Source organism: Mesoplodon densirostris, chromosome X, assembly GCF_025265405.1.
Source record: "Mesoplodon densirostris isolate mMesDen1 chromosome X, mMesDen1 primary haplotype, whole genome shotgun sequence".
Classification (NCBI taxonomy): Eukaryota; Metazoa; Chordata; class Mammalia; order Artiodactyla; family Ziphiidae; genus Mesoplodon; species Mesoplodon densirostris.
Genome location: NC_082681.1, coordinates 47,630,624 through 47,657,185, shown reverse-complemented (window position 1 = coordinate 47,657,185; position 26,562 = coordinate 47,630,624). Strand labels below are relative to the sequence as shown.

The following is a 26,562-nucleotide window of genomic DNA, read 5'->3' as shown; positions in this document are numbered from 1 at the left end:
ACCATGGAAAGATGAAAAGCAATCTGGATGCCAGGGCATGTGAAAACACGGGAATTAGAAAGCCAGAAAGCCCACATACCCTTTCAGAACTGAGGGCATTAATATGGGAGACGACACCTTCCTGGACACCTGATCCTGCCCCATCTCATGGCTTCAGATTGGAGATGATTTTTAAAAATGACTGAAATGACCTCAGTCCTTGAGGGTCCCATGTTCTTTGTAGATATATCATTAGTTCCTATCCTCGTGAACAGGACAAGGTTGGTAGGGGGATGATTTCATTTAAGTCAAGGTGTGGAGTGAAATGAATGCAGACCTGAGGGAGTCTGTCAGGAAGGAACTAGGGGTGAGAGGACAGGGTGTGCTGTGCGGGGGGGATGGTGCGTGGAGGAGAGGAACAGGAAGCTGTGTGGGTAGGGGAGGCGGGGAGAGGGGGACAGGGCATGATGGTCGGGCAGGGGACTCACATCTAGATTGACAGGAAGCCTGGTAGGAACTGCAGACCCAGAGGTTTCACACAGAACCCTGGGCTGTGTGGTCCCAAGGGGAGAGGGGTGTTGAGGCTCTAATTACGCTAGCCTGTTCAATAGAAACAAAGGGGGGTCCCCCAGGCTGAGGCACTGAGGGAGGGCTAGGAGCCAGGCACTGCAAGAAGCCCACTGCAGCCTTCCCTGGGCTGCCGCACTCAGAACCTGCCTTGAAGTGCTTCTCCTTCCAGAATCGCCCCCCTTAAGCTCCTCCCTGGTTCTTGCTCCTGCTCTGTCCATGACTCCACAACTGACCTTACAATCCACCTCAGCCACAGCCTCTCGAGGTGGAGCGGGTGGAGCACAGTCTCCTGTGCTCTGCCTCCACCCCTCCCCCACCCCCAGCAGTCCAGGTGTGCCTTAAACCTCAGCTCCTTTACCCTCATGGCCAGAGGACGCTGGGAGAGCTCCTCTGCCTTGGACCCTTTAGCTGAGAACTGGCCAGGAGCAAAGGCTCAAGAGGCCCACTCCTTGCATCCCTCTGGGGCACTTCTGGGCCCCTGGCAGCCACCTCCATCTCTCTGGAGCCAAAGGGGACCCCTCCCGCACACCTGGGCAGGAGGTAGCTCCAGTCAGGCCCCCAAAGCCACAGGGGCACCCAACGTCCTCTGACTCTTGTAGGTTTGTAGCCTCTTTTGTATCCTTCTCTAAATCTACCCTTGGAGGGAATCTGCCCACTCATTTATCCTAGATTAAAATATTACTCTTTCTGCTCACCTTTGCTCAATTTTACCCTATAAACACTTCTTGAATGATTTACCCAAATAAAGTTTATACTGTCATAATTTCTTTCTGGGACCAGGTAGAGTAAAAAGAAAAATAAATAAATGCTACACCTAGCAGGGCCTTCCTTTTTCACTGGAGTTAGCTCGGGGGTTCGGTATAGACCACTGCTTTGAAATCCTCTAATTCATTCCTTTTTCTTCCCGCCCCCAGTCCTTCTCTATGTCATATAAACTTGAAGTTGTCTCAATTTTTATTTCACCAAAATGATGCATACCCGATATTTTATTTCACTTTGTGTGACACTGGCTTTTCCTTATTTGGGAAGTATGTGTTCTCCCTATTTGGAAGAGATGGGAGACCTGGGCATTCAGATCAGTCTGAGGGTTATAGCCAAAAGAAAGCTTTTAAATAATTTTGTTTCTGATAGCCTTCATTTAAGATTATGGGTTTTCTCCCTTCCTTTTTCCCTTCAGTCTCATTAGACGCTAAGAGATGAAATGAGTCTTTTGTCACGAGAAACTAGCCTTTGAATGACCTTCTTTTGCGTTATCTCCCTCCTTCCAGATACTATTTTCCCTTGGTTTCCATGACACCTGTCTCACAGTTCCCACCCTAAGATCTTTTTTTGTGTGTGTGTAGTATGCGGGCCTTTCACTGTTGTGGCCTCTCCCGTTGTGGAGCACAGCCTCAGAGGCCATGGCTCACAGGCCCAGCTGCTCCGCGGCATGTGGGATCTTCCCGGACCGGGGCACGAACCCGTGTCCCCTGCATCGGCAGGCGAACTCTCAACCACTGCGCCACCAGGGAAGCCCTGAACAGTTTTATATCTTGACTGTGGTGGTTGTTACACAAATCTATACATGGGGTAAGACTGTATAGAGCTACGTGCACTCATGAAAATGAATGTGTGTAAAAAGTGATGACAACTGAATATGGTCTGTAGTCCAGTTAACAATACTGTACCAATATCAATTTCCTGGACTTGATATTTTATGGTAATTACATAAGATACTGTCATTGGGGGAAGCTTGGTGACAGGCACCTGAGCCTCTCAGCACTGCTTCTGCAACTTCCTGTGAGGCCATAATTATTTGAAAACAAAAGGGGGACTTCGCTGGTGGTCCAGTGGTTAAGACTCCAGGCTTCCAATGCAGAGGGCGTGGATTCAATCCCTGGTCAGGGAACTAAGATCCCACATGCCTCGCAGCCAAGAAATAATAATAATAAATAAAAGTATATAAAATGTAGCATTAAAATGTTTTTTAAAAATAAATAATAACAGGGCTTCCCTGGTGGCGCAGTGGTTGAGAGTCCGCCTGCCGATATAGGGGACACGGGTTCGTGCCCCGGTCTGGGAGAATCCCACATGCCGCGGAGCGGCTGGGCCCGTGGGCCATGGCTGCTGAGCCTGCGCGTCCGGAGCCTGTGCTCCACGATGGGAGAGGCCACAACACTGAGAGGCCCATGTACCGCTAAATAAATAAATAAATAAATAAATAAATAGATAAATAAAAACAAAAAGTTTTTTTAAAAAAGCTACTGTGGGATTTCCAGAGTTTCAAAAAGTAGCCTTGGTGACTTTAATTATTAGAATCATTCTGTGCTAGTTCCTTTTCATGCATTGCTGGAGTAGTTTAAAAATTCCTTTTCCTTTTGGCAAGTTTTGCAAACATGTGCTCAAAGGAAGTGCACTAGTGCTTCTTTTTAAAATTCTGACAGGTGTTTTATAATACAGTTTAAAATAAAATTACATGCACATGGTAAAAAAAGATCCTACTAAAAAAAAAAAGATCAGTACTATGTTTTTAGACCCTAAAGACTTTCGCTTATATAGGTTATAGATCTACCAATATTTACTATATTCAAATTCAAAACTGAAAATATCTAAAAACATTTATTAATTCATTAAATAACAATAAACCCAAATGTTAACATAAACAACATATCTTATTAAAATAACTATTTTCCAAAACAAAAACTAATTTAGAAATATTTTATATTTTTGAAAATCCCTGTAATACAAGACAGCTAGACTCTCGTATTTGCTTCATCATTGTGATACGATTGTGGTTATTTTGGTTGATGTGTATGAAGAAAATCCAACCTTATGGAGATATGTAGTGGGAAAAAGGAGGATTTCCCAGAACTTTGAATGCATCTCAGGTGTCAGGTGTCTCCAGGGTCCCTAGACCACACTTGAAGAACCACTGTGCTGGAGATACATACTGAAATATTTACAAAGGAAATGTTAGGATGTCTGAAATTTGCCTTAAAATACTCCAACACACACACATACACATATACACGTCAATTCTCATTGTACATGGTAGTCATGTTCAATAAAATTACCTTGAGCAGTGAACTAGCAAATGCTGAGTCACTGCTCCTAGCAGACAGACAGGGTAAGGTTCCTGCAAGCCCCTGGTCACATTCTCATCAACCAATCAACATATAACCTTGTTTCACTTGTGTTTCTGTTTAAAGACACCTTATTTTATATTTCTTAAAATAATGAATTATATGCACTGTTTTTTTTAAAATAAATTTATTTATTTATTTATTTTTGGCTGCATTGGGTCTTCGTTGCTGCACGTGGGCTTTCTCTAGTTGCGATGAGCAGGGTCTACTCTTCATTGCAGTGCACGGGCTTCTCATTGCAGTGGCTTCTCTTGTGGTGGCGCACGGGCTCTAGGCACGTGGGCTTCGGTAGTTGTGGCACATGGGCTCAGTATTTGTGGCTCACGGGCTCTAGAGCACAGGCTCAGTAGTTGGGGCACAGGGGCTTAGCTGCTCCGCAGCTTGTGGGATCTTCCCAGACCAGGTCTTGAGCCCGTGTACCCTGCATTGGCAGGTGGGTTCCTAACCACTGTGTCACCAGGGAAGTCCCTGCACTGTTTCTTTATAATACCAAGAAGGGTCTAACATTTTCCTGACCCGGGTATCATGACCTTAAATTTCTTTGGCTCTCAGCCTCACAAAAATGTTGTTTACTATATGCTTTGTAAAGTTTGGTTGCCATCTTATGAACCTACAAATTTAGCTGCTTTTCCATCTTTGCCATAGCTTCATCGCACACAAATGGTATTTTAGTGATTTCTGGAGTGGCGTCACATATAGGTTATCAAATTTCCTCTTCCCTTTTCTGGATGTACCATATTGTTAAATCAATAAATTGAACTCACAGTCAACATCACTAACTCATGCCTGAATGAAGCTTATCCAATGCATGCATTTTCTCTGTAAGGTACATCACAGCCTTCTTGCTGTGTCAGCTTCTGAACTCTGTTCACTCCCTTATATTCATTGAGGGTTATGGCATCCCAATTAATTTCCTCTTTTCCATCCCTAAGTTCTTCCATTACCTAAAGTAATTTCAAGTTCCATGTTTTTACTCATCCAACACCCTGGCCTGTCACTCCCTTGATCATCTTGTCTCCAATGACCTTCTTTCATGGTCATATCCTGAACTTTGTTGATCACCTAGAATTCTTTAAACAGTGAACTTTAGTTTACTCCTGTCTCTCCAGCTCATTCTCTCTCTTATCCCCACTGCACTAACTCTTCAACCTTATCAAGATCTCCTTGATCCATCCATTTTCCTCCCAGCATGGCTTCCCATTTTACTTGTTTTTTACTCTATATCTTACAATCAATTGCTTCTACCTCTCTGACCAATATTCTCATCAAACCTTGCCCCCAAGATATCAGCTCTGAATCCACACAAGGATTGTCTTTTCTATCTTATGCTATGTGTTCTAAGAACTGATAATGAAAATATCATGGGTATAGTGATCAGTACACTCTCATTTTGGTGGTTTTTCAATCTAATGCCACCTGGAAATCCTCCCACAACATTTTAGTCAGTTCCTGCTCTCACTTCTCACAATAGCTCTTCCAAATCTTCATCACTATCCTCAAGCCCAATACCTATTCCTGTTCCCAAAATTCTCAGTACACAGAATAAACTCTTTGTTAACAGGAAAAATAGAACTAAGGATGTGAATTCTAGTCACTTCCTGGTCTAGGTAAAGTGAGTAAGCGAAAGAAAGTACCACAGTCAACCAATTCTTGGGAGATCCATTACTGTCCAACCAACCTTCATATACTCTCTTATGTCCAGTACATGGGAAAGCCTGAGATTTTTAAAGATCCAGAGGAGGGAAGACGTCTCCTATTTTAGAGATTATAGTGCCCCACTACCCTTATGTCTAACATCAGCTCCTCTATTGGAGTTCTGGATCTCATCCCTTCCCTTCTCAGAAATCTCATGCCTCACTCATCACCTCTCTCTTCTGTATCTTCAACCTTCTCTGTCTCCTAGCTCCTGCCCCATTAGCTGTGAACATTCTCAAGTCCCTACTATCTTTAAAAAAATCCTACCACAATCTTATGAGACCTTCCAGCTGCCATCTGATCTTTCCCTTTCCAAGCTTATTGGAAGTATAACATGCATTTACAATCTCTATTACTTCAATGCCCAATGTTCCAGTTATACATTGCTGTGTAATAAACCACCCGCAAACTTGGGACTGAAAACAATAATCATTTTATTATTGCAATGAATGGGTGGGTGAGAAATTTGGGCAAGGCTTACTGGACAGTTTTTCTGCCCCACGTGGCATCTACTGGAGCCACTCGGCAGCATCCGGCTGGCGGCTAGGTTGATCTGGTGGAGCCAGGATGGTTCTGGTTTCCTTTATGCTTGGCGTCTTGGTGGGGATTTCTGGAACCATGGGTGCAGCCGGGCTTCTCTCTCTCTCTCCATGTCGTCTCACAATTTCTCCATGTGGTCTCTCTAGTAGGGTGATCAGACTTCTTAAATGATTGCTCGGAGCTCCAAAAGACCAAGGCAAAAGTTATAAGGCTTCTTATGACCTACTCTCATAAGTCAAGCACCATCACTTCCCTGCATTCTATCAGTTAAACTTATTTAGAGCCTTTACCAGATTCAAGACTAGGGGACTATACAGGAGTATGATTACTGGAAGGAATGGTTAACAGAAAACACATGTTAAAGTCTACCACACCCGTGCACTCCTCAAACTGCAATCTGGCAACACTCCTTGCCACTCCACCGAAATTGCAATTTCTGAGGTAAAGACTCTTAGTTGTTAAATCCAATGCCTGTTTTTCAGTACTTGCTTTGCTTGCTTTTTCTGCTGAACTGGACCCTACTGACCATTAACTCCTTCATGAAATTCTCCTCCCCTGACTTTTGTATACCACCTTTCCTTGTTTGTCTTTAATTTTTCTGTTTCTCAGTTTCCTAAAGTGACTCATTTCTTATGCCCTTAACTACTGGGCTTCATTATCAGTTCTCTTCTCACCCTGTACATGCTCTTTGGTTACATCATCTAGAACTATGGCCTCATCTATCACTTATCCACTGGAGATTCTCCATTATACATCTCCATCCCAGATCTCTCTCCAGTCCTCAGACTCAGATGTACTCTGACTGGATGTCCCACAGGTACCTCAAACATGGCCAAAGCTGAATTCATCTTCCCCCTTAAACTTGCTCTCTCTCTTACATCCTCTATTTTGTACTGACCATCCTTCCAGATGTCCAAGGCAGAAATTTGGAAGTCATCCTTAACTCTACCCTCTAATTCCACCTCATATACTTTGTCACCAATCCCCAACCATTCAACCTGCTAAAAAGTTTTGCAATTTATCCACTCTTCTCCATCCCAGATACTAGATCTGGCAGAGGACTGGGTAGGGGCCTTGGCCTCTCATTCTGATCTGTGAATTATACAGAGGTTACATTTACTACAATAAACTCAGATAATTTTTTTAAAGAGGAGGTGACTAAGAGATAGCAGGACAGGGGATATTTAAAAAGTGAATCTCCTTATGGAAAAAGGCACTCAGGTTTGTGGAAGCAGGACCCTGCCTGTCCAGAGTGAACTCATTTTAGCTCATGGGAAAGCCCAGGTGGGGGCTTATCAAGCTTCTCATACCTCCAAACCTGTCATCCTGAAACTTCATCACATTTAGCTTATCTGGTTATAAAACTGCCTTTTTCAAGTCACATCATTGAGAGCTAACATCTGGATATAATCTGGGTATAATTTCTTATTACCTGACTAGAAGAGTCTTGCTATATTGGCCACAGGTTATACAATAGTGACCAGGCAGGTTCTGGCTTCCAATAAATGACCGAGTAGCTTCTATCAAGCCACCTTTCCTTCAGATATAACAATATACTCTGGACAAAATATTAAAAAACAACTACCTGAAAGTACTGACAAACAACCTGAAGCATGCAGAAACTGGAAAAGAAACTACAGTTAAAGGACAGGATTAGAACTAGGTGAGATTCCCAATTTTTAAGGCTTTTAGCCACAGAGCAGGCCCCAATCAGTCACCGGATAGGTTGCAAAACTGAGTCTTTACCGGAAGACAGAATTCAGGATTTCAGCAGCTGGAGCCTATGGAGGTAAAATACTGGAATGGAGAGATCTTGACAGGTGGAGCCCTAGATTCTGTGTATAAACTCTGTCCAACTATCTGGCCAACCTCTGAACCATGCACGCACAGGGCAGTCTCCAAATAGCTCAGATAAAACTGAAAGAACTGAATAGAAATTTCAGGTGGTACTTACTGCAGGGGAAATTGAGTATGGAGCTTGAGTTCTGTCAAGTTGACTACCTGCTAAAACAAAAAAAATCAATACTCTTCAGAGGGACACAGTGGAATCCAGATCCTCTACAACATGTCCTCTGACAAATCCAAATGACTGGGCATATCGGAAACAGAAAAATGTGACCCATACTGAAGAAAAAAGGTAATCAATGAAGACTAGCCCCCAAGATGATGTAGATGTTGGAATTAACAGAGAGGAGTTTTTAAGCAGCTATTATACCTATGTCCAAGGATACAGAGGAAAACATGCTCAAAATGAACAGCAACCTGTTGCATTCCATCCAGGTAGAGATGATCAATATGTAGATATAGGCAACTGATTCAAGCTGTAGAAGAGACATGGCAAGACTGGCCAGGAGCTACAGTACCCACTGACATCCCCTTAGTTCAGATTCTCATTGTTTCTCATGTAGACTATTAAAACAGTCTCATAAGTTATCTTTCTGCTTCTGGTTACTATTTACTATGACCCCCCCCACACACACACACACAAACCCTAAGCACGCCTACATTGATTCCAGAATTAACTTTTAGAATACAGCTTTAATCAGGACTTTATTGGTTGCAAGTGACAGAAACACAACTTTGACTTGAACACAAGAGGGAATTTATTGGAAGTCTTGCATAATCATACAAAGGGCAAGGATGTGGATGGGCCTCAAGGACAAGACCAGAGACTTGAACACTAATAGGAATTTACAGCTCATCCTGCATGCTGACTGCATTTTCTCAGACAAGCTTCCTCCTTGGAGTTGTAAAAGGGCCACCAATAGGTCCTGGCCACACATCTCCAAGCTGTGCCACGAAAGTGGGACACAATACTTTCCCCCATTTAAGTTGGTTTAAAAAAATTGAAGAGAAGGATTCTGATTGTTCTGATCTAGATCACACGCCCATATGCCAACCAATCAAATCAACTGAGACTGGGGAGATGACAGGGTACTTGGACTGGAAACACCAACTAGAACTCCATGGCTGGACAGGAGAGGAGCAGCACTCTCCCTGAAAAAATAGGGTTTTGTTTCCAAGGGAAGGGAAAGACCCTGGGTAAACAAACAAAAATAATAAAGGTCCAACAGGTTTCTTGTGTTCTCTACCTCAACTCCTGGTAACCCCATCCTCCTTGCAATCACCCATGGCAAAGTTCTGGAACTTCTCTTATAGCAGAGACTGCCAGTTGTCCCCAGTATCTGTTCTTTCCTTCTCTCCACACGGCATTTTGCTGCTTAGAACATGAACGTGATGACTAAAGCTCTATCTTCTACCATGGGGACAAGTGTCACACTGTGGAGATGACAGGCCATTAAGCCTTCTAGGGTTTAATGAATTTCTTTCTTTAATGAAAGAGAAATGAATTTCTATCCTGTTTAATCCACTGTTATTTTGGATGTCTCACAGCTCACAGCTGAACCTAATCCTAACACCCTCACTCCCCACATCTAATCAAGGCAAAGCAATCTAGAAGTTAAGAGTGGCATGCAGTGAAACAGGTTAGAGTGGGTTAGAACCAACCGCCTGGACTTAAATCTAGGCTCTGTCGTTTACCCGCTCTGTGATCCTCTGCAAATTGCTTTATCTCTCTGTACCTCAGTTTCCTCAGGCATAAAATGAGGTCAATAATGTTATCTACCCCATAGATCGGTTTGTGAGAATTACGTGAGATAATTCACATAAGCACTGAGAGTAGCGCCTGGCACATAATAAAAGCTCAGTGAGTGTTAGCTACCATTTTCAATGCCTGCCAATTTTACCTACTAAAAGTCCTGGAAGACAGTCCATACCTCCACTGCCCAAGTGCCACTTTATTCCACTCCAAGGAGCCCTGCCTCCAGTCCTATTCCTCCACAGCATTCTCCACACTGCCTCAGCCTGACTTTTCTAGAGCACCCCGATCTGACCAGGTCACTCCTTTTTGAAACCTCTTGATGACTCCCCATTATCTACAGAACGAAGTCTGAACTCCACAGCTGGGTGACCAAGGCCTTTTTGGATGAGGGACCAACTGGCCTTTCTAGGCTCACCACCTGCCACTCCTCCACCACCCAGCACACCCTGGCTGTAGCACTGAGCTATCCTCTACCACCACTTCCTTACCTGCCTCAAGAGTGTCAACCGCTCCCACCCCCTCTCTCCTGAACTCTTTCCTCTCTTGGCTTCTGTGGCACCACACTGTCCTGATTTTTTTCCAGTCTCCCCGGCTGTTCCTTTTTCATCTTTCTCATGGGCTTCTCATTTTCCACTCCCTTGGTAAGTGTCAGGGCTTCCTCCTTAGTCCGCTCCCTGTTTTACTGCATGTCCTCTCCCGAGTGATGGCATCTACCCTCAGGCTTTCAAGCTCCACCTACACGCTGTGATCCCTTGATCTTCACTCCTGACCTCCGACCTGGGCTCTGGTCTCACACATCCTCCTGAAGATCACATGGACACAACCCTCGCATGTCCAAAGTGGAACTCATCTTCCACCCCAAACTCGCTTCTCCTCTTTGCACTCAATCTACTGGTGGCACTACCATTACCCAAGCCAGAAACGTTCATTCTCTACATCTAAGAAATTACCAAACACTGCCAAATTCACATCCTCAGTAACTCTCCAGTCTGTCTTCTCCTCTCCATACTCACCACCACTGCTTTAGTCTGGCACTCCTCCTCTGTAGTATGAACTCAGCAATAGCCCCTTCTCTGCCTCCAATCCAAATGATGACATGTGTCACCTACCTACAGTGATAACCTTATCATGCCACTGCCCTGCCTGAAACTCTTCACTGGTTCCCACTGCCCAGTCAGACAAAATTATTCCTTCCCCCATAGTTGTTAAATACCTACTATGTACCAGGGACTACGTTAAGTATTGGGTTGGCCAAAAAGTTTGTTCGGGTTTTTCCGTGAGGTGTTACAGATTACAACGTTGACTATGAACTGGCCCCTGCCTTCTAAGGAATTTGCCACCTATCTGGGAAGACAGATACACAACCACATACTAATAACATAGTGTATTAAGTCTTGTGATAGATATATTCACAGAGCATTACAGGAGCATAAGACTGAGTTCCTTGAAGCAGAGACTTGGGTCTTCCTAATCTTTGTATCCCCAACATCTGGTACCAGGTCTGATTCAATAGAGAATTGTTTTTGAATACTGAACTGATGATCCTCTCTGATCCTCAGTTTCCCTCTATGTAAAATGGCTCACAGCTCATATATCAAATGAATTAAATCTTTGAACTTTGTTTGAATCCAGATGTGAATGAACCAAATGCAATTTTAAAAATGAGACAACTAGGTAAATTTGAATACTTGGTATATATTTGATAATGTTAGGATATTATGGCTTGGGTTTTTTTAAGTGTTATAATGATACTGTGGTGTGTTTAAAAGTCCTTACCTTTTAGAAGAATGTAAGAAAGTATTTAAAAACAAAATTATGCAGTGGAAAATTATCTGGGATTTGCCTGAAAATAATCCAGTGGTGTTGGATGGGGGGTATAGCTGAAACAAGCCTGGCCATGCCTATGTTAATAATTGCTGAAGCAAGATGATGGACAAAATAAATGACAAAACTAATCTCTCAGGGTTCTGTGGCAATTCAACAACGTGATTATATAAAGTTTCTGATACAGTGCCTGCTGTCTCAAAAAATGTTAGTTTTGCTTCTCACCTCACTCTTTTAATTCCATCCAGGGCACAGCAGGAGAAACAAGTCGGTGGTGTGGAGTTAGAAGCCCAACATGCAAAGAACTGGAAATATACTCAGCATCGTTTCTCTCCTCTGCCTGGTAAAGATAGAGTGGCTTGAGCGCTAGATGACTCCCAAGCAGCCTTGGGTAGGAATAGCAGTGCTCCAAAACCAGCAGAACAAAGGGGAAGAAATCATGGCTTGAATTTCTGTGGAGAGGAGAGAAAAACTGCGTCAGACATAAACATGAACTCTTGGCTGGAAAGGGCTCCTCTTTTCCTCTGCTACTTGAATCCCTGTGCGGTACTGCCACCTGGTGGCTCTCTAGCATCGCTTTACCTAGTTCCTGGATGCAGTTGGCTCTCATAGATCTGACTGCACTGAAAATTCTAGAAGGGAACAGCCCCTCTCAACCAAATGTTCCCTGAATTGCTCAAAGTTGAGGATAACATATCATATCCCTCATGTCCTGCAAAGTGCCTTGTACTCAAGCTCTGTTATAGCACCTCTCACTACATAAGGATTGTTTACCAGTGAACATTCATTCACCTAACAAAATTACTAGGCATGGGAGACACAAGAGTGAACAGTTGAATTCTGTTTAATTGAGCATATAAACAGAGTTAAACATGTAAACAGAAAATTAAAATAATCACCTTCCCACCCAGTATAAAATTAGTTACATTTAACATTTGTTGAACATTTACTATATGCCAGGAACTTGTCTAAGTCCTTTATGTACACATGTATTAACTCATTTAACTCTTACAGTAATTCTATGAGACAGATATTATCCTGCAGAGGCACAGAAAGGTTAGGCAAATTGACCAAGGTCACAGAGCTAGGAAATGTTAGGGCTCAGATTCAAGCCTGACCTGGGTCCGGAGCCCCTGCTCTAGTTAAAAAAAAAAAATACCACTGTGCCTCCACCCTCCCCAGTGCCTGTTTGATGAGTGAATAAATAAAAACCTTGGACCTCTGAAACCCAAGGAGAGAAAAGCTCAGGTAGTAGAATCTACTCCCAGGAGGTTAAGCTGATCAAGGACTTGATTCCATCCCTCTGAATCTCACCTAGGCCCTGGGGGTTCTCTCTGTGGGATCCCTGCCTCTATTGCAGTGCCCTGTTTAATGTTCTGTCTCTCAAACATAAACAAAAAACACTCCATACAATTCTTCCTAACATATGGAAACATGCTGGCATTTTCAATAATATGCTACCAAATTCTAAAGGTGAACTGAACAGAAATAAACAAAGCAATTGCAGGAAGCATTCAAAAACAATTTCAATTCTGACCATACCGACATGGTTTCCAGCTTTGTGCATTTGGTATCTGGATTCGTGGCTGGACTCAGATTAAAAATCTGGCTGCCTTAGGGATATAATGTACAACATGATAAATACAATTAACACTGCTGTATGTTATATATGAAAGTTGTTAAGAGAGTAAATCCTAAGCCTTCTCATCACAAAGAACACTGTTTTTTCTATTTCTTTAATTCTGTACCTATATGAGATGACGGATGTTCACTAAACTTATTGTGATAATCACTTCATGATATACGTAAATCAAATCATTATACTGTATACCTTAAACTTATACAGCGGTGTATGTCAATTATGCCTCAAAACTGGAAGAAAAAAAATATTGGTGAGCACTTACTCTGTGCAAGGCATTGTATTTTGCACTATTGATGCATTATCCCATTTAATCTTCTCACCAAACCTGTGAGGCAGGAAGGTACCCCTATTTCACAGATAAATAGGGTCAGAGAGGTTAAATTGCCCAGGATCATACAGCTAATAAGCATATAAGCAGAAAGTCTGGGATTTGAACTTAAGCAGTCTGACATCAGAACCTGAATTCCTGACCATTATGATATACTGCCTCCCCCATTTTTTTTTTATCATTGCCTAGTCTCTGGCTTTCTCCCAGGGATAAGCCTGGGATATATTCTTACAGTGGCTCAGTGAGGGGAATTAATTACAGATATCTCAATTGGTTGCATTAAATTTAACTGCTTTCCTACTCACCACACATTTTCTTCAACTAACCAACACGCACCCATTCTTGCAGGATCAGATCAAGCCCGTGCCTCCTGCAGGAAGCCTTCCCTGATCTCTCCAGCCCACTACTCATTGGTTCATTCAGTAAGTGTTTGTTTCCCCCTTTTTAATATCATTCTCTCCCAAATTCCTTCTCAAGGAAAGGTCCAAGTCAAATAAACTTTCTGGGGAATATGGTGAACAGTAAAGGGGAACTGGTGGCCCATCTCTGCAGAAGTTTGGCTCAAACATATCTCCAGGTTTTCAGATGCCTATGAGCACAGAAAGAAACAACCTAGTTGGGGAAAAAACAACATTATCTCACTGGCTGCCCATAGTTTTCATCCACTGTCCTACTCATGATCGTAGCCCAGCCTCAGTCCAGGACAGTCCTGAAGACACAGGAAGAGGCCATCTTCAGCATTTTCATTGTTAGTCCAAATCCTGCCCACTGCTAAGAAGTTCTGACCCAAATATCCACACAAGATTGTTATTTTAGATGGAGATCTGATTGTACCCTAGACAGAATAAAAATCTGTGAGTAGGAGCTTTCAGAATGGCACAGTAGGAACCTCTGAAGATCCACTCTTGCAAAACAGCAATGAGAACACTGGCAAAAAGTGTCAAAATCAACTTTTTCAGAACTATGGAAATGATTCAAAAGTTTGCAGACAATCTGAGGAGCATTTATTCAAGAAAACTACTGAGTCTTGCTAAGAACACTGATCTTTGAGGCCTTTTAACTTGCCCTATTTCAATCCCCTCTCTCCTGTTCAGTGGTAGCCTTGAAAACCAGCAGCCTCACACCCATGGTAAAAGGCCATGAAAGCCAGCTGCCTGACAGTCACTGGTGGGGGCAGAACAGCCTGGAGCTCCTCAAAAACTCCCATCCTCAGAGCACTATGACTATTTGATGGGCCAGCTCCCTGAAAAAGCCTCTTTCCCATGGCTTGTAGTTATTTGACATGACTCAGCAGGGCGTGAGACAGTGGGAAAAGCCCTATTTACAGGGCATTTGCCAGACATTATCAGTGGCAATTGTTTAACACCACAGCTGCTCAGGCCATGATACCTGTTGGGAAAAACAAAAGACTGACCAAAAGACTTAAAAGGAAGATCTGGAGAATGAGATGTCCAAAAAGGTCTTTGAAAAGCTACAATACATTTCTGAGGATCTAAAAGTACACACACATTAAGGGCTGTGCACATGCCCAGGAAAGACATTAGAAGGCTCCCATGTCTCACCTCTGGCTAACCTTGAGAGTCTGTGAAAACAGGAAGTGAAGGCTAAGGCATAATTGTGAACCGCTTACCAGAGCACTGACAGTGTACCACAATACACGCAGAGCCTTTCTGCAAAAAGTGGGAGGGTTATTGGTTCAAGACACTTTAGAAAACCTCTGACCAATTATTAGCTGACAACTAAGCCACAGTGATATAACTGGGCAAGACTTCAGTGGCTACACACAACAGGAAATACAGATTTTACAGAATTAGTCCAAGAAAGACACTAAACAAATAGCAACAACAACAAACCCTTGCAGTGTGAATGTGATTTCCAGAGTTGCCACAGTATTCAAAATGTCCCCCCCACCTTTTTTTGCGGTATGCGGTATGCGGGCCTCTCACTGTTGTGGCCTCTCCCGTTGCGTAGCACAGGCTCCGGATGTGCAGGCTCAGCGGCCATGGCTCACGGGCCTAGCCGCTCCGAGGCATGTGGGATCTTCCCGGACCGGGGCATGAAACCGTGTCCCCTGCATCGGCAGGTGGACTCTCAACCACTGTGCCACCAGGGAAGCCCCCAAAATGTCCACTTTTAAACAGAAAAACATGAGACACACGAAAGAAAGAAAGAAAGAAAAGAAAGAAAAAGAAAGAAAGAAAGAAAGAAAGGGAGAGAGAAAGGGTGGGAGGGAGGGAGGAAGGAAGGAAGGCCCAAATGCAGGAAAAGTATCAGTCAATAGAAACTCCCTGAGGAAGCTGAGACATTAGACTTACTAGACAAAGGCTTCATATAACCTATTATAAGTATGTTGAAAGAACTAATTAAATCAAACCATGTACAGAGACTTAAAAGTATGATAAGGATGTTTCACCATACAGAGAATATCAATAAAGAGACAGAAATTATTAAAAAGAGCCAAACAGAAATTCTGGAGTTGAAAAATACAATAAGTAAAATATTCACTGAAGGGGCTCAACAGCAGGCTTGAGTTGGCAGAAAAAAGAATCATCAAAATTGAGGACAAGTCAATTGAGATTGGCCAGACTGCAGAACAGAAAGAAAAAAGAATGAAGAAAAATGCACAGAGCTTCAGAGACCTATGAGCATACCAACATACACATAATGAGTCCCAGAAGGAGAGGAGAAAGAGAAAGGGACAGAAAGTATATTTGAAGAAAATATGCTTGAAATTCTCCAAATTTGATGAAAAACATTAATCTATACATCCGTGAAGCTCAACAAATTCCAAGATAAACTCAAAGGAATTCACACCTAGACACATCGTAAGACAAGGATTTCCATTCTTGCCACTTCTATTCCACATTGTGCTGGAGGTTCTAGCCAGGGCAATGAGGGAGAAAAAGATATAAAAAGCATCCGTGTTGGAAAGGAAGAAGTATTTGTAGGTGGCATGATCTTTTACATATAAAATCAAAAGAATTCACAAAAATCCAATACAAAAATCAAAATACATTTAAATACAGTAGCGATGAACACTCCAAACAGGAAATTAATAAAACAATTCCGTTTATAATAGCATAAAAATTACTTAGGAACTAATTTAACAAAAGAAGTGCAAGACTTGTATACTGAAAACTACAAAACAATGTTTAAATAAATACAAACAATCCCGTGCCCATGGATCAGAAGACTTAATATTGTTAATATGGCAATACTCCATAAATTGTTCTACAGATTCAATGCAATCCCTATCAAACTCCTTGCTGTCTTGCAGAAATGGATGAGATGATCCTAAAATCACATGAAAATTCAAAGGGTCCAAACAGCCAAAACAATCTTGAAAAAAAAAGGAAGAAGTAAGTAATAGGACTCAGAATTCATGCTTTCAAAAATTATCCCAAAGCTATAGTAATTAAGACTGGTACTGGCGGAGGATTAACATACAGATCAGTGGAATAGAATTGAGAGTCCAGAAATAAACTCGGACCTTTATTTTCAACAAGGGTGCCAAGATCATTCAATAAGAAAGAATAGTCTTTTCAACAGATGGTGCTGGAACAACTAGATGTTAACAGGCAAAAGAATGAAGTTGGACTTCTACTTCACGTTATATGCAAAAAGTAACTCAAAATTGATCAAAGACCTAAATGTAAGGGATTAAAATATAAAACTAGAGGAAAACATAGGTGTCAATCTTCCCAATCTTAGATTAGGCAGTTGTGTCTTAGACATGATTCCAAAAGCACAAGCGATGGCTTGTAATTGAGATTTGTTTTTAGTAAAAGATTAAAACAACCAAAATAAAACTCCTGAAAACACTCTCTTAGATAAAGTTCCTTAATTCTTTGGGTCTGTTCAGCATGTTTGGCTTCTCTAACACCTATTTATTATGCATGTGGGGTGTCACTCACGTCTCCCCTTAGGCTTCTGATGGTACATACACACAAGGGTGTGTTTTAATAATTTTAATAATAATAAAAATGACAGATATAACACCTAACATTTAAACAGCACTTACTGTTTAAACATGGATGAATCTAGACATTATCATACTAAGTGAAGTCAGACAGAGAAAGACAAATATCATATATCACTTATATGTGGAACCTAAAAAAAATGATACAAATGAACTTATTCACAAAACAGAAACAGGGAATTCCCTGGTGGTCCAGTGGTTAGGACTCCATGCTGCCACTGCAGGGGGCACAGGTTCGATCCCTGGTTGGGGAACTAAGATCCTACATGCCACACTGCACAGCCAAAACCAACCAAACAAACAAACAAGCCAAAACAAAACAGAAACAGACTCACAGACTTCGAAAACAAACTTATGGTTACCAAAGGGGAAAGGTGGGGGAGGGATATATTAGGAGTTTGGGATTAACATATACACACTACTATATATAAAATACATAATCAACAAGGACCTACTGTATAGCACAGGGAGATCTACTCAATATTCTGTAATGACCTATATGGGAAAAGAACCTGAAAAAGAATGGATATATGTATATGTATAACTGAATCACTTTTCTGTACACCTGAAACTAACAAAACATTGTAAATCAACTATACTCTAATACAAAAAAAGAATAAAATAAACAGCACTTACTGTTTGCCAGGCACCATCCTAAGTGCTTCACCTATATTAACTCTGCAAATCCCCCTAACAACTCTCTATTTTACAGATAAGAAAACTACAACACAGAGAGGTTTAATACCTTGCCCAGAGTCATCAAAGCCTATGGGGTGTGGAGCCCAAACTGCAACACAGGCAGTCTTCCTCCGGAGTCTGTGCTCTTCATCTGGGCAAGCTCCCTTAACTCCTCAAATGGAGGTTTTTATAAACTATGTGGCTTAGGACTAGACTGAGGCCAAAATGCATTTCCTACTCCCACTGCCCCAGATTTTAAATCTTACAAACTGTACCTTCAGGTACCACAGACAAGGAGATACTTTTCCCATATAAATTTAGCCAAAATCACTTTGGCCCTGGGTGTGGGAATCAGGAAGAAGAAAGATTGGAGTAGAGCTAAGGAAAAGATACCTTTTTCAGAACCGAATAAGCAAAGGCAAGGAAACAAAAGATCACTATGCCAAAGGAGGAAGAATTCAGATTGGGGAGGGAGGGCATATGGGATTTTCCTTAGTGAGATTTGAGGTAGGAGTTATCGGGATGATGGCCACAGGCCAGTAAGTACAGGGGCTAAAATATATATGGTTTTATCCATCATATTTCCTGTTTTTCAGCCACACCTATGGCCTCCATTACCTGGGGTCAGCTCTACTGAGAGAGCAGGACCTCTTGGGCAACCGTAGACCCCAGCCACATTGTCCCACTGTGATGCCCCCAGCAAGGCCAATAAAAGGCAGCCATTAGTAATGAGCTCTTTTTTTTTCTTTTAAAGAAATACTAACTTTCCCAAGGTATTTACATAAAATGACATTTTGTGCCCAGCACATCATATTTTTCTTTTATCAGAACATTAATGCAAGAGTTCAGTGGAAGCTGTCTCAGAGTCCTCAGAATTGCTACCAGGGAAAGATAAGTGGTGCAAGAGAGCAGTGGAAAAATACAAGCGCAGGAAAAGCTGGGGTTTTCTGGCTTTGTGTTTCTCCTTTCATGCATCAAAGCAATGCATGAGATAAGGACTTGTGATAAGTAAACAATACCCATGCCCCCTAAGGTCATTGTTATCATCCCTGTACATGAATGCCTATTTACCCCAATTGCTTATTATTTCAGTAAATATTTACTGAGTGCCTACTACGTGCCAGGCACTGCTCCAGGCACTGGGGAATGCAGTAGTGAATGAAACAGATACCAAAGGTTTGCACTCATGAAGCATACTACATCCTCCTGCTTTTCCTCTCCCCTGCTTCCTCTTCTTCTCCTTCATCTAGTGGAAAACATCAAGCTGTGAATTAGGAGACCCGGGTTCTGGCCCTAGCTCTGCTACTGACTGGATATATGATCTTCATTAGCATCTCCAGGCTCAGGTGTCCTCTCTGCAGATCCTAAAGATGAACAAAACATCCCTCTTGGAGCGGTGAGGAACCCCCAAATCAATCTAATATAGATTCTGTTTTCCAGGGGCTCACAGACTGGTGGGAGGGCCAGACACATGCCCAGATAACTATAATGCAAACTGAAGGTGGCAGAAAAGAGAAACAAGGAAAGGTTATGAAGAGGAGAACACGAGATCTAGGGTTCCAAACAAGTGGCGCTCACTGACTTTGGGCCTTGAGTGTTGGAAAAGATTAGGATATGTGTGAACAGACAGGAATACTTTTCAAGGAAGAATGTATAGGGAATAAGCAGAACCAGCAGTAGGAGAGGGGTGATCAAGGTTCAAATGAGGGAGTTCAGTGTGGCTGGAACACATTGAAAGAGCCAAACACCAAATTCACATGAATTTCTACAAAGAAACAAGAGACTGAGACATTCTGTACTTGGCCCATAACCAGGAGGTCAGTGGGTGGTTGTACTCAACATTTATTATTTAACCAATATCTTTTGAGTGCTCACCAATTACACAATTCCAATAATAGTACTAGGACTTCTATTCTAACTTACAGATTGAATGACTTACCCAGCAAGAGCTATTCGTGTGTGTAAAATATAGACACATACGGAGGCTTTAAAAGTGAACCATATTCTGCCAGATTAAAAGAATAAAACTTCTATACATGTCATTGGAAATAACACTGTGATTTCCTCCAACCTCATACAGTGATATAGAGGAGAGCATCGTCCCTCACCCTCTGGTTAATAAATACTGTTAATTAGGGTCACTACTTGTTTCCTTATGGAAAAAAAACCCCACATACTTCTGTTAATCAAGATGTTCAATTAAAGATATAACTAAATAGTTCCAGATCTTATTTTAAAAGGAGGTGCAATTATCTACAGAAGTTTCATTTAGTGTACTGGATAACTTCCCTTTCCATTCTTCGCTCTTCTGTCCACTCTGGAATCAAAGAGCTCAGCAGCAGCAGGAGCAACAGCAAAGCGAAATGCTTTGTCCCTATAGCCTGTTTTCCCTCTTACAATTACTTGCCTTCCTTGCTCCTTTCACTCCATTTCTTTTGTGTTAACCAACATTTCTACCTCTGTTTGGGTTACTATTGCTTTGTGCTAAACCAATCCAAAACTCAGTGGTGCAAAACAATCATTTCATTTTGTTCTCGGAATCTGTTCAGGAACTCAGGATACAGCAGGGATGTCTTGCTTCTACTCCATGATGTCTGGAGCCTCAGCTGGGAAGACTCAACAGCTGGGGGCTTTAATCATCTAGAGGTGTCTTCACTAACAGGTCTCCCGGTTGATGTTTGCTATCAGCTGGGACTGCTGACCAGAGGACCTGTAGGTGGCCTCACCATGAACTTGGGCTTTCTCAAAGCATGGCAGTCTCAGGGTAGTCAGACTTCTTACATGGCAGCTCAGGACTCTAAAGGTCAATGTCCCTGCAGATAAGGCACAAGCCACACTGACTCTTATGGCCTAGCCTCAGAAGTCACAGAGTCTCATTTCTCCCTATTCTATTGATTTAGACAATCAAAGTCTGCCTAGATTCAAAGCAGAGGGGACGTCAACCCGACTTCTCAATGGAAGGGTGGCAAGGTCACATTATAGAAGAGAGCATGGGATGAGAGGTACTGTTCTGGCCATCTTTGAAAAATACAATCTGCTATATTCTCCCATCCACTTACCTTGCTTAAGTATACTCTTATGATTTTTTTAAAGGGAAACAATCTCAGGAGACTGCTATTTCTCACTGAGGCTCCTAAGTTCTGTTAGTGGGTAACCAGATGCTTTCATCCACACCCAGCCCTCAATCTTTCCTGTTCAACACATCTAACTATTTCTCTGCTATATACGGCTCCTGGCAGAAAGGGAATTTGGTCTCCTACAGGCTGCTGGACCTGGCACTGATCACTCTGAGGAGAAAAACAGCCACTGACATATAGGAGCTGTCCTGGCCCTCACAGCTAGGCCTTGTTGTTCTCCTGATGAGCGTAACCAATTTCACAGACCATCAACATCAGACAAGGCCACTCTGTGACAAAAGCAAGACTACTGCATAGTCATGTCTGAAAAGAGACAAAACATGAACTTTGACCAAACCACAACATAAGCAGACATCCTCCTATCCTGGCTAATAGCTGCTACTTTACCAATTAGCCTCCTTCTAGTCTATCCTAGATAAGATTCATTTAGATACCCAATCATGGGGCTTCCCTGGTGGCGCAGTGGTTGAGAGTCCGCCTGCTGATGCAGGGGACACGGGTTCGTGCCCCGGTCCGGGAAGATCCCACAGGCCGTGGAGCGGCTGGGCCCGTGAGCCATGGCCGCTGAGCCTGCGCGTCTGGAGCCTGCGCGTCCGGAGCCTGTGCTCCACGACAGGAGAGGCCACAGCGGTGAGAGGCCCGCGTATCGCAAAAAAAAAAAAAAAAAGATACCCAATCATGGAATTACCCCTATGTACAGTCTGTTACTTCCTAACAGAATCCAACCCAGAGCAAAGCCTCGCTTCTTTAAATCCTCCCCCAAATCACCTAACACAAGTCCAAATCCTATAATAAGTCCTTTCTAACACCCTCTGAGATGTTTCACCAGTTCCCCATGGTGTGCATTCTCCCTCAACTCACTAACTAACCAACGCGACTTGTTAAACCATAGATATGTTCCTGGTGGACTTTGGCTGCAGGGCACTGGAACTCCTCTAAGGACCCTGAAATTAGAAAACACATTTCTGGCAAGGCCATTTCTGATCTCCTGAACTCCAGCTTTCAGTAAGACTTTGGATTTGGCTCTTTTACATGCAGTTTTGGAAGACAATTATATGAGTTCCTTGGATCTCCAGAGGCTATTAAAATGCTTCCAGAGTTTTAAAAAATACATATTTATACGAGATTAGGTTATCAGGGTTTCTTCATCACCTTATCAAGTGCAGAAAAGTTATCATGATAAATAGCGGCAATAGCTACCCTGTCCCCAACAGATCACAGGACCTAAGGGGAACCTGGCTGCAGGCACATGGGGGTTTAGGCCTCTACTGTGGGAAAAGCAATAAGCTATACACCCAGCAACTGGCTCATCAGTTGCAGATCCCAGATTCTAGAATATACTTCTGCCTCCTCCTCCTCCTAGTGAGTTCTTCATTTTTCTCTAATCTTATTTTGCAAAGAAACGTGATATTATGATAATTACCCTTCTCCCCTCTACTTTACAGTTCTCACTCACTTGATGTAAGAACTCCCATCCTCAAAAAAAACCATTCCAGGGGCCTCCCTGGTGGCGCAGTGGTTGAGAGTCCGCCTGCCGATGCAGGGGACACGGGTTCGTGCCCCGGTCTGGGAGGATCCCATATGCCGCGGAGCGGCTGGGCCCGTGAGCCATGGCCGCTGGGCCTGCGCGTCCGGAGCCTGTGCTCCGCGACGGGAGAGGCCACAGCAGTGAGAGGCCCGCGTACCGCAAAAAAAAAAAGAAAAAAAAACCATTCCAAACAAAGCAATGACATCCATAGCCTTGTGGTTAAGTGCCAGACCTAAAAGCCCACTCCACTTCAGGTGAGAGATACTTACTGATTTAAAGTTGTTTAGGGAATCAGCTGTAACAAGCAAGGAGTCGGGACTGCAAACAATCCTGTCTGAATCTGAATTCTGGAGTAATCGTGTGTTTGCTGCTCTGACACAGATGGCTCCAAATTCTCTTCAGCATCCATCTGTCTGCTCGCAGGGTCCGTAAGCCATTGAGTGTTCAAGCAACAAAATCAAATCATTCCTACTTAGGGATTACTTAGGACACAGTGATACATAGTTCAAAAGAATAGGTTTAGTTTATTCCTTTTTATCTCCTCATATTTCATAGAAAATTATACTGTCTGTAAGACTAAGTGTGAATTAGGCAGAGATGAGGGCTGAGATTAGTAAACCAGAAAGGACATCTCTAGGGAAGACTGGGCGCACTTCTAAAGGTTAGACAAGTCTGAAATAAGTCATGGTAGGTATGAAATAAAACGGATGTGAAGTCAGTGCACAAGTATAACTGAAAGGCTCACCAACCATAAGTGAAATTTAATTGAAATTCAAGAGTCGTGTGTGTGACTGCCGACGAGGTTCAGAACACGCTACCCCAAAATATGGCACCGTGGCACAGTGAATATTTTAAAGCTGAAGGAATTTGAGTAAATGGCAGAAACAAGAAAGACACTTGACTTCTTGCCCCTCTTCTCCCCTGAGACAGGTCATAAAACCCTCATGTGAGAGGTTCCCTCCTTATATCCAGAGGAAAGGAGAATCTTTCTCTCCAAATACAAAGGGATGTAGAGAAAAATCCTAACAAACAGGACTTGTTAAGTCTCCCCCAGTTTACTACACTTCTCTCATACTCCTTAATTTGTCATATTTCTCCATGACTTCCCAATCTTCATCAAACCTAGCATAAAATACTCAGCTCTGTTTCTCTGGGTCTTCATTTCCCTATGCCGGCTCCTGTGTCATGGAAAACTTACATTAAATACATTTGTATGCTTCTCTCTTATCAATCTGTCTTTGTCAGTTTAATTTTCAGACCCAGCCAGGGACCCTAAGAGAGTCAAGGAAAACTTTTTCTTCCCCCTACAGTGTCCTGCTGACTCCCTTGCAATGCGGATATGACAGACCCTTAGATTTCTGAAACATCCAGGGCACTGGTCATCCTAGCATCTTGCTGGCCCCTGAAAAGGCTCACAATAGACCAAGGCCAGTTTATCTGGACTTTTTTGTGTGTTTTATGTGGGCCTGCATGTTTGGTTTTGGGTTTGGTTTGGTTTTGTAACTGGCCTGTGGGGAATTTTGGGATCCTACATTGACAGGTCTAGAATGAGTGACATTTCTAAAAATCTGTCCTGGCCTTTTTCAGGCTCATGGGAGGGTATGGAGGGTAGGCAGAACTGGGGACTGCCACCCTCCAGTAGGCTGTTTAGGTAAATCCCTCAAGGAAGGTTTCAAGTTAATCTCTGGCACAGTAAGAATTCTGGTCCCTTCTGTGCTTTACAGTGAATAAACTGATTATTTCCTCTGAAGAGGAAGGAGTTTCACTGAGGGTGGAAAAATAAATAAAACTACTTATCACACCATCTCAATTCTGGCTGCTTATGCAAATCTTTGTGTTGATTAGATTGTCCCAACTGTCTACATTTTTTAACTTCAAACATAATTTATTACCAGAAATTAGAACACCTCATTTGGGGGGTGGTGTGATGACACAAGCAGGGGTGTGAGTTCTGTAAATAACTAGCTACTTGAATATAACTCAGAGAGACATCTGAAAAGGAAAGAACTACTTTGTTTTTTAAACAATTTAAGGAACTCTGAACCCCATGAGTGAAGAAAAAGCTGATGCAAACCTTACTTTGTTTAGTTCAGGAAGATTTATGTTTGCTCTTCCATTCAAAACATACAAATGAACAACAAAAACACATCCGTTTTATTTCATACCTACCATGACTTATTTCAGACTTGTCTAACCTTTAGAAGTATGCCCAGTCTTCCCTAGAGATGTCCTTTCTGGTTTACTAATCTCAGTTCTGTTTAGACCAGTACTTCTCCAAGTGTGGTCCCGGAACCAGCAGTATCAGCATCTCCTGGGAACTTGCTAGAAATGTAAATTTGGGGGCCTACCCCAGACCCACTGAATCAGCAACTCTGTGGTGGAATCCAGTAATCTGTGTTTTAACAAGCACCCCAGCTGATTCTGATGCACAGGAAAGTTTGAGAACCACTGACTTGGACTGTCTGCTATACTGTTTTTTCTCTGGTAAACAAAGCAGCAGGTTTGATGATTCAAACTTTTAAAAAGATTGCTTAGGATTCCAGGTAAATTCACAATTCCCTGCTATGAACTGAGTAAGCTAGAAACCCAAAGAGCTGGCTCAGAAGTGTTTCATATGGTTAAGGCAGAGAGCCCTTGAGTTCTGCACTCTGGTCCTACCCAGAGCTTGCAGGCTATGCGTGCAAGGGGAGGCCTTGATCTCAAGTTAAGAGTGACTCTCCAGCAGGGGTCCTGGAAGGGCCACTGTGATGGACAAATGCTCTCACCAGGAATAAACGAGTTTGGGCCTTACCTGCTACTCAGTCCTCCAGGTAGCTGCACCTGAGCTAAACAGGGAGGGAACACGCTTGGAGAAAATTGCATAGTTCTGCCCTGCTTATTTTATCTTTAAAATATATGTCAAATCACCACATCAAAGATCATCCCAGATGGCAACCTCAGGAGAGTCTGTGGCACCCAGTAGGTTGTCAAAACACTTGGGGTATCTCTATCTCCTTGTATTGTAATTGCCTGTCTCCAAGTGCATATAGTAACTGACAGGCTGTAAGTGTCGAGGATAAAGGCTAATTCCTTTCCTCTACAGAACTTCTAGTACAGTACCCAGCACAGAGCAAGTACTTAGTAATTTGTTAAAGGGAGTCAACCCATCAAAAGTAGAATCTGAAACCAGGAGCCCAATAAAATCACTCCAATAAAATCATCCCATATAGGTACGATTCATATGTGCTGGTGTCCCGGCAACAACACGTTTTCACCCTGCTGATTTTACCCTCCATTCGTCTATTCGCCACCTCTCCCATCCCCAAATACTTCCCAAAAGATTCACACAACTCACCACCTTCGTAATAGTTACACGTCCCCTTCCGACACCCACGCCCTCAATTTTCGCCGCCGGGTCCGTCACTCTATCAGTTCCCCCGTCTCCTCACCCCCTCTCACTTCCGTTCCCCTGTCCAAGCGCGGCTGGAGGCAGGACATGCCTACGCCTTCTGCCCAAAACAAGTGCTACAAACCTCCGCCTCGTCCGCCCTCCCGGTGGCGGCCGACAGCCCATGCCTTCTGGCCTCTGAGAGCAGCGGCGCCGGCAGTGGCCAGACCCAGCCTGCCGATGGCCCTTACTTAGGGTCGGTCATAATAGACACGCACACTGGATATTTCCCAGGCGCCCTGGGGCGACGTACAACGGAGCTCCCACAATCCTCTTCGCCTCCGCTCGGTCCACCCCCAAACTCCGGTATTAACCCCTTCACGTCTATGTTCATTGGCCCATCGACGACCCCTGGGGCGCAGATTGATTCGTGGAGATCCTGGACACTTAATTGGTAAAATACATAAAAGACCGGGCCTGTCCCTTAGTTATAGTTATCTATTGAAGATTTTCTCAACTTGCTTGTAAGTTGACTTGTAAGCTTACTAACTCATTTCTAAATAGGAGCTTAA

The 26,562-nt window shown here is 42.9% G+C and overlaps 1 long non-coding RNA gene across 3 annotated transcripts; it reads right to left on the bottom strand.

The window, feature by feature from the left end:
* Nucleotides 1-5,776: 5,776 nt before the first annotated feature.
* On the bottom strand, nt 5,777-26,011 carry LOC132481981 (uncharacterized). Of its 3 annotated transcripts, none has more exons than XR_009530849.1 (6): nt 25,958-25,986; nt 25,415-25,448; nt 22,893-23,036; nt 11,557-11,783; nt 7,861-7,910; nt 5,777-6,087 (listed from the first exon to the last, which is right to left on the bottom strand). It is a non-coding gene; the product is annotated as an uncharacterized LOC132481981 (long non-coding RNA). The 3 variants fall into 3 exon arrangements; XR_009530851.1 differs by having other exon boundaries at nt 7,861-7,907; XR_009530850.1 differs by lacking the exon at nt 25,415-25,448 and having other exon boundaries at nt 25,958-26,011.
* Between the last annotated feature and the right edge of the window lie 551 nt (nt 26,012-26,562).